Source organism: Orycteropus afer, unplaced genomic scaffold (genome assembly GCF_000298275.1).
Source record: "Orycteropus afer afer isolate SDZICR_OR568_19922 unplaced genomic scaffold, OryAfe1.0 scaffold00230, whole genome shotgun sequence".
Taxonomy (NCBI): Eukaryota; Metazoa; Chordata; class Mammalia; order Tubulidentata; family Orycteropodidae; genus Orycteropus; species Orycteropus afer.
In genome coordinates, this window is record NW_006921817.1 from 3,719,795 (window position 1) to 3,738,208 (window position 18,414).

At 37.6% G+C, this 18,414-nt stretch overlaps 1 protein-coding gene across 1 annotated transcript in view; it reads right to left on the reverse strand.

Moving 5' to 3' along the window:
• SGCZ (sarcoglycan zeta) overlaps window positions 1-18,414 on the reverse strand; it is an 865,402-nt gene that overhangs the window by 109,104 nt on the left and 737,884 nt on the right. The window lies entirely within an intron of this gene.

Here is an 18,414-nt window from a genome sequence, read left to right on the forward strand (position 1 = left end):
GCCTCGGAAACCCAAGGAGGGGTCGCTATCAGTTGGGGCGGACTCGACAGCACATAACAACAACAACAACAGGGTCTCTGTGCATTAGAATTGACTAAACAGTAAGGGATTTTTTTTTTTTCCATTGCCATTTTCCATTGTTGTTGTTGTTGTTGTGCCGTTGAGTTGGACCCGACTCACAGGGACACCTCCTTGGGTTTCCGAGGCGGTATCACTGTGGAAGTAGATTGCCCAACCTTCCTTCCGAGGAGTGCTGCTGGGTTTGAACTGGCAGCCTTCTGGTTAGCAGTCAAGTGCCTTAGGCACTATGCTACCAGAGCTCCATGGAAAAGTATTAGGGCATTCAAATGTTTAAAACAAACAAACAAAAACCTGTTATCTCCAGGCATTGCTTTTATAAAAATTATCAGTAAAATAACTGAATAAATTGCATATAATATTTGAGCTTCTATTCCAAAATTTCTATCCAAAACTATGCTTAATACTATTAGTGACTTCATTTGATTCTGTATTTCTTTTCTTGCCAGTCTTCATCATCACTAACTTGATAAGATTGAAATTGATGTCAGTAAAGTAGTTTCTCAATATTATCTTAATGTCATCCTAGCATACAGTAAAGTAATATTAAGATATAAAATACTGTAATGAAGAACAGTAGATAGCTTCCCAGAGTACACATTTGAGATTAGAATATAGTTTCTATTTTCAAAATTAAATTATCATAGAAAATAACCTGTAAGAATTTAACAGAATGTGAAAGAATCAGTTCTGAATTCCCTAAGAGACTATAACCTAGGTTTAGATTTAAAGAAAAAAAAAATATATATATATATATATATGTTTGTGTGTGTGTGTGTGTGTGTATGTGCATGTGTGGTAGGTATATATGGCTGCATGTCATGAAAGGAATGATAATATCATTTTAAAATTGTTACAGTTACATACTTGCCGAGAAAGCAATTCTAATTGTATAAATTTTGGTTATATTGGCAGAATGAATAATTGTTTTCAAAGATATCTCAGTCAAAGTCTCTATCCTCTAGGATTCCAAAGTTTCTTTTTCTATATTACTATTCTTAAATCAAATTTTAACATTCACTGTGTAAAACATCTAAATAATGCAAATATTAAAAGTACAAGTACATGAGAGAAGTTTCATTTTCTTCTTTCTCATCCTTTTGTGTCATTTCCCCAGTGGAATGATTTTTGGTGTATGTTGTATAATTTTTTATATTTGTTGTATATATCTATATCTATGGAGGAGCTCTGGTAGAATAGGGGCTAAGGCACTTGACTGCTAACCAGAAGGCTGGTGGTTCAAACCCATCAGCCACTCCTCGGAAGGAAGATGGGGCAATCTACTTCTGTAGTGATACTGCCTCGGAAACCCAAGGAGGGGTCACTATGAGTTGGGTCTGACTCAACAGCACATAACAACAACAACATCTATATCTATATATATTTGTATATCCTAGCACATGTAACTAGGAGCTCTGGTAGCATAGTGCCTAAGGCACTTGACTGCTAACCAGAAGGCTGGTGGTTCAAACCCATCAGCCACTCCTCGGAAGGAAGATGGGGCAATCTACTTCTGTAGTGATACTGCCTCGGAAACCCAAGGAGGGGTAGCTATGAGTTGGGGTCGACTCGACGGCAAATAAAAAACAAAAAAAGCACATATAACTACTTTCCTGTTTCTTAAATAAAATGCATCATATTTTATACAAATGTTTACCCATTGCTTTTCATTGAAAAACTTTACTTTTATATTTCCTTTAAATTTATAACAATATAAACTAGTGATAGGGCATAATATCCAGATACTCCTTCTCTAACTTTTTCTGGTTACACATTTTTATATATATTTACATAAAATCATTCTATTGTCACTGCTCATGCTTTAATAAGGAAAGTCAGCAGACCATAGAGGAAAGACCTAGTGAGTGGTTATGTAGATTACAGCCAAGAAAACTCTATCAAACAGTTTTACTCTGTAACTCATGAGATTGCCAGAAGTTGGACTTGAGGACAATGGCATTTTATTTTTTTAGAGCATGGTTTATTAGTAATTTTAATGAATACATTGATCCCATGTTGATTAAATTTTCACATGAAACTGTAATGAAAGCTACAATCAGAATGAAAAACAACTTGGACAAGTGACATGGTAGACCTTTTTCTTTTAATGATAAAAGTGAATAGAATGTATTTTATGTAGTAATAAGAGACACCACTGGACAAACCACACAGGAACAGAATATGGAAGAGAAAATTAATCAATATCTGTAATTTTTTTTTAAATTTGATGAATAATTATGTCAGATCACATTAAGAAATAAGTATCATCTTAGACTGTATAATAGAGATCGTGTGGTGCTGTGGTTAAAGCATTAGGCTGCTAAGCAAAAGATCAGCAGTTCAAACCCACCAGATGCTCCGGTGTAGAAAGATGAGGCTGTCTGCTTCCATAAGGATTTGCAGTCTTGGAAACCCTATCAGGTTTCCACTCTGTCCTATAGGGTCACTATGAGCCTGAATTAACTTGATGGCAGTGAGTTTGATTTGGATTTGTTAGACTGCATAAATAGAAATGCAATGTTAAAGATCAAGAAAGTGATCATGCTAAAGTTTGAGTTGTTTAAACTGTATTTGTCTGGATTCTTGTTTTGTTTTGGTTTTTTCCTCGGCATTCTTTGCTGGGTGACTTCTGATATGAATTAAAAACATGCCCATAGTAAGATCATACTTGTAATTAGAGAGATTTGAAACTATGTCAATACTGTTACATGTCTATAAGAAGTTTACTTTGATATAATGAATATCACATAAAGGCTGGAGAATGAGATCTGTACATATTTTGTTGTGTGTTACTGGAGTATTCATTTATGTTTTGGACTTTGAGGTTTAGAGGATGCTGACATAGTTGAGAGTGATCAGAAAACAGTAATCAAAACATTAAAGTAATGTTTCTGCTTCTGACTAAGATGAAATAACTGAGATCACACTGACCTTCTCATCTGAAATAAACAACAACAAGAAAGACAAAATATACGTAACTATGTTTTTCGAAACATCAGGCAATTACAGACAATGATCCTTGAAGGACAAGTAATAATGGAGTAAGTCACACAATTATTCCAGGCTATTTCCTGGAGAAAATTTCCAGACTGTGGTCCAGGGAGGGGTAACACAGTTGGAATTCAGTGGGCTAACTGGGTTGAAGAGTGAGAGCAGAGTCCAGGGAGACCATGACAGCTAGAGTTTTACAGACTAGAGGACCAGAAAGGAGAGAACTGCACAGAGGATAAAATAACTGTGTCCTTGTGTTCATCAAAGATAGTTTAGCTATGACACTCAAAGCATCATGCATTAAAAATTAAAAAAAAAAAAGCACTTAAATTCATCAAAATTAAAAATATCTGCTCTTCAAAATATGGTAAAGCAATGAGAAGACAAGTCAAAAACTAGAAGAATATAATTACAAACAAATTATCTCATAAAGGAATTATGTTCTAAATACGTAACAACTCTTAAAATTCAATAAGAAAACAAGCTATCCAATAAAGCAAAGCACTGGAATGGACATTTCATTAAAATAGATGCAATGCAACAAACGCATCACACTGCTGTGGAGTTGGATCTGACTCATAGGGACTCCTCCTTGGGTTTCCAAGGTGGTATCACTACAGAAGTAGATTGACCAAGCTTCCTTATGAAAAGTGGCTAGTGGGTTGGACCACCAGCCTTCATGTTAGCAGTCAAATGCCTTAAGCACAATGCCACCAGACCTCCCAAAATAGAAGCACAAATGGAAAATAGCACATGAAAAGATACTTAATAGGAAAATTTAGGGAAATATGAGTTAAGACAATTTCATATGGATTATAACATCAAGAATTAAAAATGAACAAATAGATAAACAGAAGAAATACAAAGTTCTGACTTAGATCTATAGTAAGTGAAAATTGTCATTTTTGCAGGTAGAAAAGCAAACTGTTATAGCCACTTTGAAAAGCTGCTTGAAATGTTCTTATAAAGTTAAAATTACATTTAACCACATGGCTTCCGCCCGTAAAAGGGAGCTCTGGTGTTATAGTGCCTTAAGCATTTGACTGCTAACCAGAAGGCTGGTGGTTCAAACCCACCAGGCACTCCCCAGAAGAAAGGTTGGGCAATCTACTTATGTAATGATTCTGCCTCAGAAACCCAAGGAGGGGTCACTATGAGTTAGACCCGATTCGATGGCAGTGAGTTTGTTTTTTTTTGGAACTGTACATCTTTGCAAACTTTCTCCTAGGTATTTACTTATGTTAAATGAAAATGAACGTTCACATAAAACTCTGTATGCATATGATTATAGTGACTTAATTTTTGTAGTCATCAAAATACGGGAAACATCTTAAGTGTTCTTTAGCTGGAGAATGGATGAACAAACTATGATACATGCATACAATGGAATACTTCTCGGCAATGAAAAGGAAAAAAAATTCTGTCCCATGTAATGACTTGGATGGATTTCTCATCTATTGATCTATGAGAAAGAAACAAAAGGCTACATGCCATGTGATTATATTTACATAACATTTTGTAATAGACAGACTATAGATAAGGAAAATTGACCAGTGGTTGTCAAGGGATTGACTGCCAAGAAAAATTAAGGCATTTTTGAGGCTTATAAATATGTCGATTATGGTGGTAGTTATTTGACTGTCTATATTTGTAAGAACCTACAGAATTCTATAGCAAAATTAATTTAATTTTCTATAAATCATACCTGAATAAAACATAAGATAAACAAAAGAGCCCAATAAAATGTTTTTCATCCTGTTACTACAAAAAACCACACACATTCATAACTAAGGCAATCTCTCCTTTTGCCACTTAAAAATCCATCTTCTTTTGAAAACTACAGACCAATATCCCTCATGAATATACATGCAAAATCTTCAACAAAATCCTAGCCAATGGACTCCAACAACATATCAAGAATATCATTCATTATGATCAAGGAGGGTTCATATCAGATGTGCAAGGATGGTTCAATATTAGAAAACCAATCAACTTCATCCACCACATAAATAAAACAAAAGAAAAGAACCACATGATCATATCAATCGATGTAGATAAGGCATTTCATACAATCCAACACCCACTCCTGTTCAAAACTCTCAGCAAAATAGGAATAGAAGGGGCATTCCTCAACACAATAAGGGGCATCATTTATGCAAAACCAACAGCCAACATTATTCTCAATGGCAATAGATTGAAACCATTCCCCTTGCAAACAGGAACCAGACTGATGCCCACTGTCACCACTTTTACTCAACATTGTATTGGAAGTCCTTGCCAGGACAATAAGGCAAGAAGGGGAAATCAAAGACATCCAAATTGGTAAGGAAAAAGTCAAACTATTCGTATTTGCTGACAATATGATCTTATACCTAGAAAACCCTAGAGAGTCAGTCAAAAACTTACTGGAACTAATCGAGAGATTTAGCATCATGGCACGATGCAAGATCAACATCCAAAAATCAGTTGGATTCCTCTACATCAGCAAAGAGATTGCTGAAAAAGAAATAGGGAAATTAATACTATTTGCAATAGCTACCAAAAACAGAATATATTTGGGAATAAATCTTAGCCAGGGCACAAAAGACCCGTAGAAAGAAAACTACAAAACACTTCTTCAAGAAACCATAAGGAATCTATATAAATGGAAGAACATACCACACTTGTGGATAGGATAATTGAACATTGTGAAAATGTCAGTTCTCCCCAAAGAAATCTATACATTCAATTCAATCCCAATCCAGATCCCATTGACTTTCTGTAAGTATATGGAGAAACCATTCACTAACTTTATATGAACAAGAAAGAAAACTCAGATAAGCAAAGCATTATTGAAGAACAAGAAAAAAGTAAGAGGTCTGATACTCCCAGATCTTAAAACATACTATATAGCCACAATAGTCAAAACTGCCTGGTATTGATACAATAACAGACACATAGACCAATGGAATATAATTGAGAATCCAGAAATAAATCCATCGACCTATGGTCAGCTGATCTTTGACAAAGGGCTGAAATCCATTAAAAGGGGAATAGAATGTCTCTATAATAAATGGTGCTGGCAAAACTAGACATTCATATGCAGAAAAAAAGATATGTACCTCACACCGTACACAAAACTTACTCCAGATAGATCAAAGACTTAACTGTGAAACTTAAGACTAGATAGTTCCTCAAGAAAAAACTAGAGGCAAATTGGGGAGCTCTGGTAGCATAGTGTCTAAGGCACTTGACTTCTAACCAGAAGGCTGGTGGTTCAAACCTACCAGCCCCTCCTTGGAAGGAAGATGGGGCAATCTACTTCTGCAGTGATACTGCCTCGGAAACCCAAGGAGGGGTCGCTATGAGTTGAGTCTGATTCAACGGCACACAACAAAAACAACAAGAACAACAATATATATGGCATAAATATACTATCAAGCATAACCCAAAATGCACAAACAGCAGAAGATAAACTAGATGAATGGGACTTTCAAAAAATTAAATTTTCATGTGCTTCCAAAGACTTCTTCAAAAGAATCAAAAGAGAACCTTCGTATCGGAAAAAAAAAAAAAAAAATTGCCAATGATATATTTGACAAGAGATTTATCTCTAAAATTTATAGAAAATTCCAACACCTCAACAACAAAAAGACAAACAATCCAATTAAAAAATGGGCAGAAGACATGAGTAGACACTTCACGAAAGAGGTATTCAGGTGGCCAACAAACATGAAGAAATGCTCATGATCATTAACCATCAGAGAGATGCAAATCAAGACAAAAATGAGATACCATCTTGTCCCAGCACTAGTAGCAAATTTCAACAAGACAGAAAATAACAAACGCTGGTGAGGATGCAGAGAGATTGGAACTCTCATACACTACTGGTAGGACTGTAAAATGGTGCAACCACTGTGGAAAGCAGTATGGCTATTCCTTCAAAAGTTGGAATTAGAAAGACCATTTGACCCAGCCATTCCATTACTAGGTATATATCTTAAAGAAGTGAGAGCCACAATAAGGACAGATATATGCACACCCATGTTCATCGCAGCACTATTTACAACAGCCAAAAAATGGAAACAACCTAGGTGCCCATCATCTGAAGAATGGATAACAAAACTATGGTACATACACGCAATGGAATACTATACAACACTAAAGAATAATGTAGAATTGGCAAAACACTGCATAACGTGGATGAACTTGGAAGACTTTATGTTGAGTGAAATAAGTCAATCATAGAAGTACAAATATTATATTAGTCCATTATTGTAAAAAGTCAAGGAAAGGTCTATCTATGGAAGGACATTTTGTTCGTTGGTTACGGGGGGGGAGGGACGGGAGGGAACACTGTTACGTAGGTAGAGACAAGTATTGATTTGGGTGAAGAAAATGGCAATTTACCAAATGTGAGTGAACAACACTGTGGCATTGAGGAAGAGGAAGACATAGACATATGGGAGGTACAGGCAACAAAGATGAACCCTTTTGTACATATAGTACTCCATTGTCAGTGAAGGCAAACATTGATATATGGGTGGATAGAGGGGTGGGCAGGCTGAACTATTAGGTATGTCTATGCAGGGGGGAGTGTGCCCCTGACCACGTATAGAGTTGGAACACAATGTTTCTACAAGTTAAGTTCTGTAAGAATTCTCAGTTATATAGTAGTCTTGCAAAGGACAAGGTTGTAGTCACTTCTTGACCACAGCCAGCTACAAGGAAGCAAGTAGTTGAATCTGTGGGATTGGGACCACAGTTGTTGGGGACATCAAGCTCAATTGGCATAACATACTACACAAAAACATTGTTTCACATCCTACTTTGGTGAGTAGTATCGGGGATCTTAAAAGCTTACAAGTGGCCATCTAGATGCAATCATGGGTCTATCCTCATCCAGAGCAAAGAAGAATGAATTAAACCAAAGGTGCATGGAAACATGCAATACACCATGCATACAAACATGCATACACCATATGATCCTCAGCCTATATGATCACGAGAACTAGATGGTGCTTGGCTACCAGTGCCAAAACTCTTGGAGGGAGATCTGTGTAGGAGATCCTGGATAGAATGGGAGAACAATGTGCAATAAATCTCAAAATCATTAAACAAAAGAAAAAAAAACAGAAAAGAAAAGGACCAGATTTGCTGGTCTGATAGAGCCTGATGGAACCCCTGAGACTAGGGCCCCTAGCTGCCCTTGAGGTCTGGAATTGAACTGAACCCACTCCTGTGCCTTCCAGCCAAAAAAGACAGCCATATGAGCTGAACATTTACATTAGGTAGATACACTCCTTGGAGAGATCAATCATGGGGGAATAGAGGGGCTGTGTATGTACAGGGAGACAGCTTTTGGGGCAGGAATGCATGGAGGGAAGGACACAGGGAAAAGGTAACTATGGAAAGGAAGTGGAATGGAGCTGTTGCATTGTGGGAAATTGCAGTCAATGTCATGAGGCAAAGTGTATGTGAGGTGCTGTATGGAAAGTTAACTTGCTCTGTAAATTTTCACCCAAATCATAATAAAAATTAAAAAAAAAATCCATCCTCTTTCTTTCATTAAGAGTTATTGTTACAGCAATTCTTCTCTCCTTCCTATAGATTCAATTATGCTATTTCTGCTAAATCATTTAAATCATCACACAGATTTGTTCTTTCATACCGTCATCAGAAAATAAACAAAAATCATAAGGACAACTGTTCCATTGCCTCCTTGTTGCCATCTTGTTGCTCTGTTTTCCTAGAGAACAAAATCCCTTCATAGCTTTGCATACTTTCTGTTTCCAATACCTCACCTCTCATTCATTTTTTTAAAGCTTTTATTGTAATTTGAAAGTTTACAGAGAACACTTTTTTAATTCAATAATTTGTATGCATTTTGTTTTGTGACATTGATTGCAATCTCACAATGTTAACAGTGCTCTTCCCATTTCCTCCCTGTGTTTACTATTTCCATTCATCTTTCTTTCCCATGCCTTCCTGCCTTCTGAGTTTTATCTCTGGGCAGTAAAACTGTTCTTTTAATCTTGAATGGATGATTATTCTAAGTAGAACACAGCCCTCTAGTGTTATAAGTCACCTTATAGATCTGTCTATTGCTTGGCTGAAAGTTGAGCCACGGGGTTGAGTTCAGTTCCAGGCTTGAAGGGTGACTAAGGGCCAGTGTTTTCGGGGTTGCACCGATCTCCATCTAACCAATAAACCTTGTCTTTTCTTTTTATGATTTTGAGATTTGCTCTGTATTTTTCTCCCATTCTATCCAGAAACTTCTACTGTGGTTGCTTTTGGAGCAGCTGGAGAACTAGAATCATCTGGTTCTTCTGTTCTCAGGACTGAGGTTCATGTAGTCCATAATTTCTTTGGACTATTTATTTCCATGTGTGGTATTTAACTTGACTGGGCCTGGTTGAGTGGCTGGGCAGCTGGATGTAGTATTCCCCATGATGAGACTGGTAATCAACTCCATGGGGGAATCTACTATGAGCAGCTGAGTGGCTGCTTTAGGGATGTGGTCTGCTTCTCATATGTAAGAAGCAGATTTGGGAATGGTTTCTAGCTTATGGAACACTTGAACCCTTCATGTAGCGGTATCATTGTTCAGCAGCCTACCATGCTTTGCTGACCTTGGGACTTTCAATGGACTTAAATTAATGGCCTGCCATGTGGTTTGGTAGCATCAAGACTGCCTTTTGCCTGCCAACCTTGGCCTTGTCAGCTTCAGCAGCCAGCAGCTGCCTGAGTGAAGAAAAGCTTCCAGCTTCAGTAGGCCAGGAGCAGGAGGCAGAGCTGAAGCCCAAGGTCTAAGGAATTTCACCTAGCCCCTAGAACCTGACACTTTAGAATCAGACTTAAAGCCTCCAGATTGTAAGAATAAACTCCTGTTTGTTAAAATCATTCAATTTGTGGTATATTCTTGTCAGAGCATCACTAGGTGACCAGAACACAATGTGTTTTTGATTGTGCTCACTCTTCTTTGCTTCAGATGGAGAAAGACCAATAGTTGTGCCTTAAAAGCCTGCTCCCTTGCTTTTGAGACCCTAGTCACTACTCACCATAATAGCATGTAAAACATTGTCTTTGTAAATTACATTATTCAAATTAAGTTAGCTGTGCCCTGAGACTGTTAAGTCTCCAAGCCCAGTGACTTATTATCTCAAGGTGTTTGGTTATGGCTAAGAAATTTTCATAACTTTGCCCTTTGGTTGATCTGCCATATACATGGATGTATGTGTTCTGGTTACCTAGTACCCCTCTGACAAGAATATACCACAAATGGGATGGTCTTAAAAACAGGAGTTTATTCTTTTACAGTTCAGAGGTTTTAAGTCTAAGTTCAAAGTGCCAGGCTCTAGGGGCTGGGTGAAATGAAAGCCCCTTGACCTTGGTCTTCAGCTCTGCCTCTAGCTCCTGGCCCACTGAAGCTAGAAGCTTTTCTTCACTCAAACAGCTGCTGGCTGCTGAGGCTGCCAAGCCCAAGGTTGACAAGGAAAAAAAGGCACAGTCCTGATATTACCAAATCACATGGCAGGCCATTAATTCAAGACCACTGTAAGTCCCAAGGTCGGCAGAGCATGGCAGGCTACTGAACAATGACACAGCTATATGCAGGGTCCAAGGTGTCATAAGCTAGAGACTACCCCCAAGGCTTCTTCTTATATACAGGAAGCATACCACATCCCAAAGACAGCTACTTAGCTGCTTGTGGTAGATCCCACCATAGAGTTGATTGCCAGTCTTATCATGGGGAATAGCTACCACCAGCTGCCCAGCCACTCAACCAGGCCCAACCAAGTTAACACACAAACATAACCACCACAACATACAAATATATATGAAGAAATATCTTCTGCCAAACTTATCTATGTTAATGGGTGTAGTCCCATTCACATACCCATACCTGTTCAGTTTATCGGTTTGCCTATGTACTCACTCATAGATTATTATCTCTTATTCATGGTATTGCTTCACTGTGTATGTAATAGTATTTACCTGTGTCTTCTATAACTCTTGTGCACCTCTGTGTCTTCATTTGCCTTAGTGATATTGTGCTGATCAACCCTTTAATATATTGCCCTTCCCTTCACCCAAATTAATCTGTGTCTATTATCTAGTTAGAGATTTTCTCTTCACTCCTCTCCCATCTCTCGTAACCAACAAAGGTTACTAGAACTTAGTTACTAGAATACAGACAGGTAGTTAGCTGTTATTGAGTCAAATTTTATTTATGGTGACTTAAGTACAACTGAAAGAATCTTTGCACAGTCCTTTATCATTCAACATATTCAAATCTATCATTGTGGCTATTGTCCCAATCCATCTCCTCAAGGGAGCTGGCCCTCTCCTTCATCAAATATGATCTTCTCCTCCAGTAACTGATCCTATCTGATCACATGTCCAAAGCAAATGTGTCAGACAATGTTCTGTTGTGATCCATAAGGTTTCCAGTGACTAATTTTTGGAAGTAGAGTTCCAGACCTTTCTTCCTAATCTGTCATATTATTAATATTATTTTAACATTTTATTGTGATTTGGGTGAAAATTTACAGAGCAAATCAATTTTCTATTCAACAATTCATACACATTTTGTTTCATGTCATTGATAGAAATTCCCTCAATTTAGCATCACTTCCTGTGTTTCTCATTTCCATTTCTCTTTCTTTTCTAAGCGTTTCTGTCCTCTGAACTTTGTCCTTGGGCAACTGCTCCCTTTTGATCTTGAATGGCTTAGTTCCAAGAAATGTATACCTCCCTAGTGTTATTGTTCACATTGTAGTCCTGTCTATTGTTTGGCTGAAAATTAAGTATACACATACTTAAAATTATTGACTTGGCATCTTTTATTGTCAATCCAAGTATATCTAAAATAGAACATCTTCTATAAGCCAATCCCCACCCATTGCTCCAATAGTCTTTGTTGTTTTTGTTGTTAGGTGCTGTTGAGTTGACTGCAACTCATTGTGACCCTCTGTGCAACAGAATGAAATGCTGTCTGGCCTGGGCCATCCTCACAATCCTTGCTATGCTTGAGTCCATCCTTGCAGTCACTGTGTCAATCCATCTTGTTGAGGGTCTTCCCCTTTTTCTCTGACCCACCTTTTTGCCAAGCATGATATTCTCCCAGGACTGGTCTTTTCTGACCACATAACTAAAGTAGATGATACAAAGTCTGACCATTCTCCCTTCTAAGGAGCATTCCAGTTGCATTACTTCCAAGACAGAGTTGTTCATTCTTCTGGCAGTGCCTCATGTTTTGAGAATTCTTTGCCAATACCACAATTCAAAGGCATCAGTTCTTCTTTGGTCTCCCTTATTCATTGTCCAGCTTTCACATGCATATGAAAAAACCCAAAAACCTCACTGCCGTTGATTTCATTTTACTTGCATCCACAATCAACACTGATGGAAGTAGCAGTCAAGAAAACAGATGTCATATTGCACTAAGTAAATCTGGTGCTCTTTAAAGTGTTGAAAAGCAAAGAAGTCACTCTGAAGACTAAGATACACCTAACCTACCAAAAAACAAACCAAACTCACTGCCGTGGAGTCAGACCTGATTCACAGCAACTCCTCCTTGGGTTTCTAAGGCAGCATCACTATGAAAGTAGATTTCCCAACCTTTCTTCTGAGGAATGGCTGGTGAAGCCATGATATTTTCAAATACCTCATATGCATGTGGGGAGCTTTGGTGGCATAGTGCCTAAGGCATCTGACTGCTAACCAAAAGGCTGGTGGTTCAAACCCACCAGCCACTCCCTGGAAGGAAGGTTGGGCAGTCTACTTCTGTAGTGATATCACCTCAGAAACCCAAGGAGGGGTGGCTATGATAATGCTCTTGATGTCAATCCACAATTATTCTGGTTTTCGGTCATTGGTGTTCAGTGCATGAAATCTATTCTTTAGATGTTCTCTTATTTCAAGAGGGATATATTCAAGGTCATATTTTGGCTCTTGTGAACTTGTTTTAATTGACTTCAACTTCAAGTTGAACTTGCATGTAAGCAGTTGATGGTTTGTTCCACAATCAGCTCCTTGCCTGATTTTCGCTCAAGATATTGAGTTTTTCCATCTTGTCTTGCCACCGGTATAGTCAATCAGATTCCTATGTACTCCATCTGGTGAAGTCCATGTGTATAGCCACCGTTTGTGTTGTTGAAAAAAGGTATTTGCAATGAATAAGTCATTGGTCTTTCAAAATTCTATCAGGCAGTCTCCAGTGTTATTTCTGTCACCAAGGTAAAATTTTCCAACTACTGGGGATTCTTGTTTGTTTTCAACTTTTGCATTCCAATCACCAGTGATAAGCAACACACCTTGATTGCATGTTCAGTCAATTTCAGACTGCAGAAATTGATAAAAATCTTCAATTTCCTCATCTTTGGATTTGGTGGTTGGTGTGTAATTTTGAATAAGTATTAACTGGTCTTCCTTGTGGCGTGTGGATATTATTCTAGGGAGACTGACAGCATTGTACTTCAGGACATATCTTGAAACATTCTTTGTGATGATGAATGCCATGCCATTTCTCTTCAATCTGTCAGTCCTGTCACAGTAGATCATATGATTCTCTGATTCAAAATGCCCCAAACCTGTCCATTTCAGCTGACTAATGCCAAGGATAGTATAGTGGCTAAAGCACTTGACTGCTAACCAGAAGGCTAGTGGTTCAAACCCACCAGCCACTCCTCGGAAGGAAGGTTGGGCAATCCTACTTCCATAGTGATACTGCCTCGGAAACCCAAGGAGGGGTCGCTATGAGTCGGGGCCGACTCGATGGCACATAACAACAACAACAACAACAATTTTCCCAAGGATATCAATTTTTATGCGTTCCATTTTATTTTTGACAACTTTCTATTTTCTTAGATTCATACTTCGTACATTCCATGTTCCTATTATTAATGGATGTTTGCAGCTGTTTCTCCTCAATTTGAATTGTGCCATGTCAGCACATGGAGGTCCTGAAAGATTTACTTTATCAATATCACTGAGGTTGGTTGTACTCTGATGAGGCAGCTCTTTCCCAGTCCTTTTGAGTGCCTTCCAACCCAAGGGGTTTGTCTTCCTGCATTTGTTGGACAATGTTTCCAAGCTATTCATAAAATTGCCTAGTTATGTATCACACAGTGTTTCTCTGCTATTCATAAGGTTTTCCCTGGAAAATTTTTGAGAAGTGGATGTTCTCTTCCTTCTTCCTAGTCTGTCTTACTCTGTAAGCTGCACTGAAACCTGTGCACCATGTGCAACTTTGCTGATGTCTGAAACACCAGTGGCAGAGCCTCAAGCCTCACAGCAAAATACAAACCCCCCCAGGATGACAAACTGACAGGCGAGTTTGTCTCCCTTAGCTGTTGGAAACCTCTGTACCCTCCCTTTACCTAATTCCTACCTGGGATCTCCCATTTTGTGGTCCCTGGCTGCTCTCTTCCTAGCAGGCTCTAGGGGGCTTGGGGCTAGCCTTGCCTCCTGCCCCTTACCTGGATCCTGCCCCAATACTTGGTAGCTGCTATCAATACTTTTTTTATTTTTTTCTTTCTATTAATTTCTGATCCTTGTCCCCTCATTCATTTTTCTGCTTCTCCTAAAATTACATAAACTAAAATGTGGTTAAAGCCTTTAAGTTCAGCAGCTTTAAGCTCTAAGTAGGAACTTTTAAAAACATTGTTAATTATTAAATTGCCAGACTGAATGAACTGTTGGGGACCAGATGCTTTTAAGAATGTGAGCTGCTGGCTATTGAACAAAACTTTGCTGCCTAGTCCTACAATTTACCATAAGTGTATCATGTGCCTCCCTTCTGTGAGTTAAAGTACTTCCTGTCCATAATTCTCTTTAGCTGGAGCTTTCTACATAATGCTCCTTAATATTCCTTCTAGTGAACAAAATTAACTTTATATCTAAACTTTAAAGCACAAGCTCAATATTTTGATATTATTTATTTAGCTAAACCATGTTGTTTAGTCACTAACACTTTTCAAACAATAGCCAATTTCTTGCCCTATCATGCAATTACTTCTGTTTTGTTTCTTACAGTTCATGATGCATTTTATTTTTTAAATTTATAACAATTGAAATTATGCCAGAGATTTTTCTCATGTATTCAAGAAATATGTTTATGGAAATCTGGTCCTATACATTATCAAGTGTATAACTAACTCTAAGAAAATTGTGGTAAAATAATTTGTTAGTTTTGTCTTTTACAAAAGCAGTATTATATTTTCTATATATTAAAATACATATAACAGTTGTATTTTAATGAACCCAACTTTAAAATTTTTTATAAATATTTTTTCAAGATTTCATTGCAAACCAAAATTGGTTTATATCACATACACAAAAGTTGTGTGGTGGGGGAGGGGAAGGACTGTACATATTATAACCATGTTAATTACGTTGTTGTTGTTATGTGCCATCGAGTTGAACCTGCCTCATAGCGACCCCTCCTTGGGTTTCTGAGGCAGTATTACTACTGAAGTAAATTGCCCCGTCTTCCTTCTGAGGAGTGGCTGGTGGGTTTGAACCATCAGCCTTCTGATAAGCATTAAAATGGAAGTTTACATTACAAATAAACCTGAAAGTTTAACTATACTAGGATTATAACCCAATGTACAGACTTTCTTTATACAATACACAGAATTATAAGGAATGCAAACGAAAGCAGAAAAATATAAATAATGCCCATTTTACAGGTGATGTTTTAAACAAGGAAAATACTAATGGCTTTGACTGACAAATGCCACATTGGTCCATGAAACCCCTTTCTAAAAATTGAAATATTTGTAGCAGAAAACCTTTGTTTAAACATCTGGGTATAAGTCATCACAAGATCTTTCAAAAAAATTTAATTATTAAATGTTGTTGTTGTTATGAACCAAGTCGAACCTGACTTATAGTGGGTTTCCGAGGCAGTATCAAGAGGGAAATAGATTGCCCAACCTTCCTTCCGAGGGGTGGCTGGTGAATTATTAAATATATCTTGCCAAATATTGTTGTATGTTAATAAACCCATCTGTAATAGGTGGGGGCTCTGGTGGTGTAGTACCTAAGGCATTTGACTGATAACCAAAAACCTACCAGCCACTCCTCAGAAGCAAGATCGGGCAATCTACTTCCCTTGAGATACCACCTCAGAAATCCAAGGAGGGGTTGCTATGAGTAGAATCCACTCTACAGCAGTGAGGTTTTTTTTTTTGTTTTTTTTTTTTTAATAGTTAGAATTATGGGTCCTCATAGTTTCCCATAACCTAACCCCTAGAACCAATGAATATGCTATATTACATGACAAAAGGGAAATAAGGTTGCAGATGGAGTTAAGGTTACTGGTTAACTGAATTTAAAATAGGGAGATTATTCTGAATTATGTAGATGGACCTAATGTAATATCAAAGGTCTTTAAAATTTGAATGGAGAAGCAAAAGTGTCAGTGTTAGAGTGGTGTGATCTGAGAAGGATTGAAGGCCATTGCTGGCTTTGAAGATGGAAGGGAGCCACAGGCCAAGGAATGTGGGAAAACTCTAGAAACTAGAAAATGCAAGAATATATATTCTAACCTAGAGCCTTCCCAGAGGAATGCTGCCCTGAAGACACCTAAGTTTTAGCTCAGTGAAACTCTTGATTTCTGACCTCCAGAACTTGATGATAATTAAATTTGTTTAAGAAACTAAGTTTGTTAACTTGTTATAAAAAAATTATATACCATCTCTGGTCAACAATTCTTTCCTGGATTCCAAATAAGAAAAATAATAATAACAACAAAGAAAGTCCGTGCCTGGCAATTATCTTCAAATCTTCCATTGATGAAAAGCAGATAAATGTGGTATGCTTTACACTAAATCTAGGTTGGTGTGAGAATAAGTGCAAATATTTGATTAAGGACTTTTTTATTTTAGTTGACACATTTTAAATGGGAAAACATATCAATCTGAAATTTTAATGTTTATAAATTATATTTTTGTGGCTATTGACTCACTGCCGTCGAGTCAGATCCACCTCATAGTGACCCCTCCTGGATTTCTGAGGTGGCATCACTACAGAAGGAGATTGCCCAGTCTTCCTTCTGAGGAGTGAGTGGCTGGTGGGTTTAAACCACCAGCCTCTGGTTAGCAGTCAAATGCCTTAGGCACTATGCCACCAGAACTCCTTTAGACTTTAATTGAAGTAAAACTAACGAAGATATAGTAAATACAAACAACAAGACTAAAAAGCAGTTGGGAAACTTTCTGTAATGAACTTCATAAATAAGTAATTTTATCGGAGCTAAGGATGAGCGTAACACTTAGTACTTTTTTCAAGCTTAATACAAATCTCCTCCTCTTGGATTTCATACAAACCATTTATCATTTACAAGACTGATGTAATCTTACACAAGTCTCTGTCACTCATATGCATAAAAATCTAATTTACCTAGAGGCTATGAGATATTCTTTTGAATTTTATCTTTAGTATACTTTTTTCCCCCAGTTATAGGAGGATTAAATTGCACAGCTAGAATAATAGGAAGCTTTGATCAAAGTATGAGATATCTGAATTTAAAATGTCAAAGATTTTTTTGGCTTTTCTTCTTCTTTCTGTCTGTCAAGTTTGTTCCTTAGAGATTAATCTTATTCCTTAGGCTCTTCTCTCTGAATAGATTTTTATTTTCTTGAATAACACTCATGTACACTTTACACCAATCACCTATATGAATCAGAACATAGAGCTACATTCTGTCTGTCTGTTTGAGAGATTATTTGAGAAACCAGGCTTACCTTAGGAGCTCTGGTGGCATAGTGCCTAAAACATTTGACTGTTAACCAGAGGGCTGGCAGTTCAAACCCACCCACTCCACGGCAGTGAGTTGTTTTTTTTTCTTTAGGCTTACCTGGTTGAGCCTGAGTTATTTGATAGTCTTTCAAAATCACTGTGGCCCTGCTTTGCTGCAACAAGTAAGGAAACAATGTGAGTTTTCCAAATTGGCTATATGGCCTCTAGCCTGTATAAATCAATTTTGTTTTTAAATTACATGCATCAGTCTTTAACTAACCATGCATGAAAAGTAACAAGTTAAGCATTTTTTAAAAAAAGTGAATTATTCTACAAGAATAGAAGATGACACTTGTTAAAGATTTACTTAAACTGTCATTGGAAATTGACTTCCCCTCAACATGCTCAAAAAAAAAAACCTCACCTCACTGCCTCAAGATTAGACTCATAGTGACCTCTCCTCGGGTTTCTGAGGAACTTTCTTAGAATTCTCTATGGAGAATTTCTCTATGGAACTAGATTGCCCAGTTTTCCTTCCAAGAGTGAATGGCTGGTGGGTTTGAACCTCCAGCCTTTGGGTTAGCAGTCAAATGCCATAGGCACTACACCCCCAGAGCT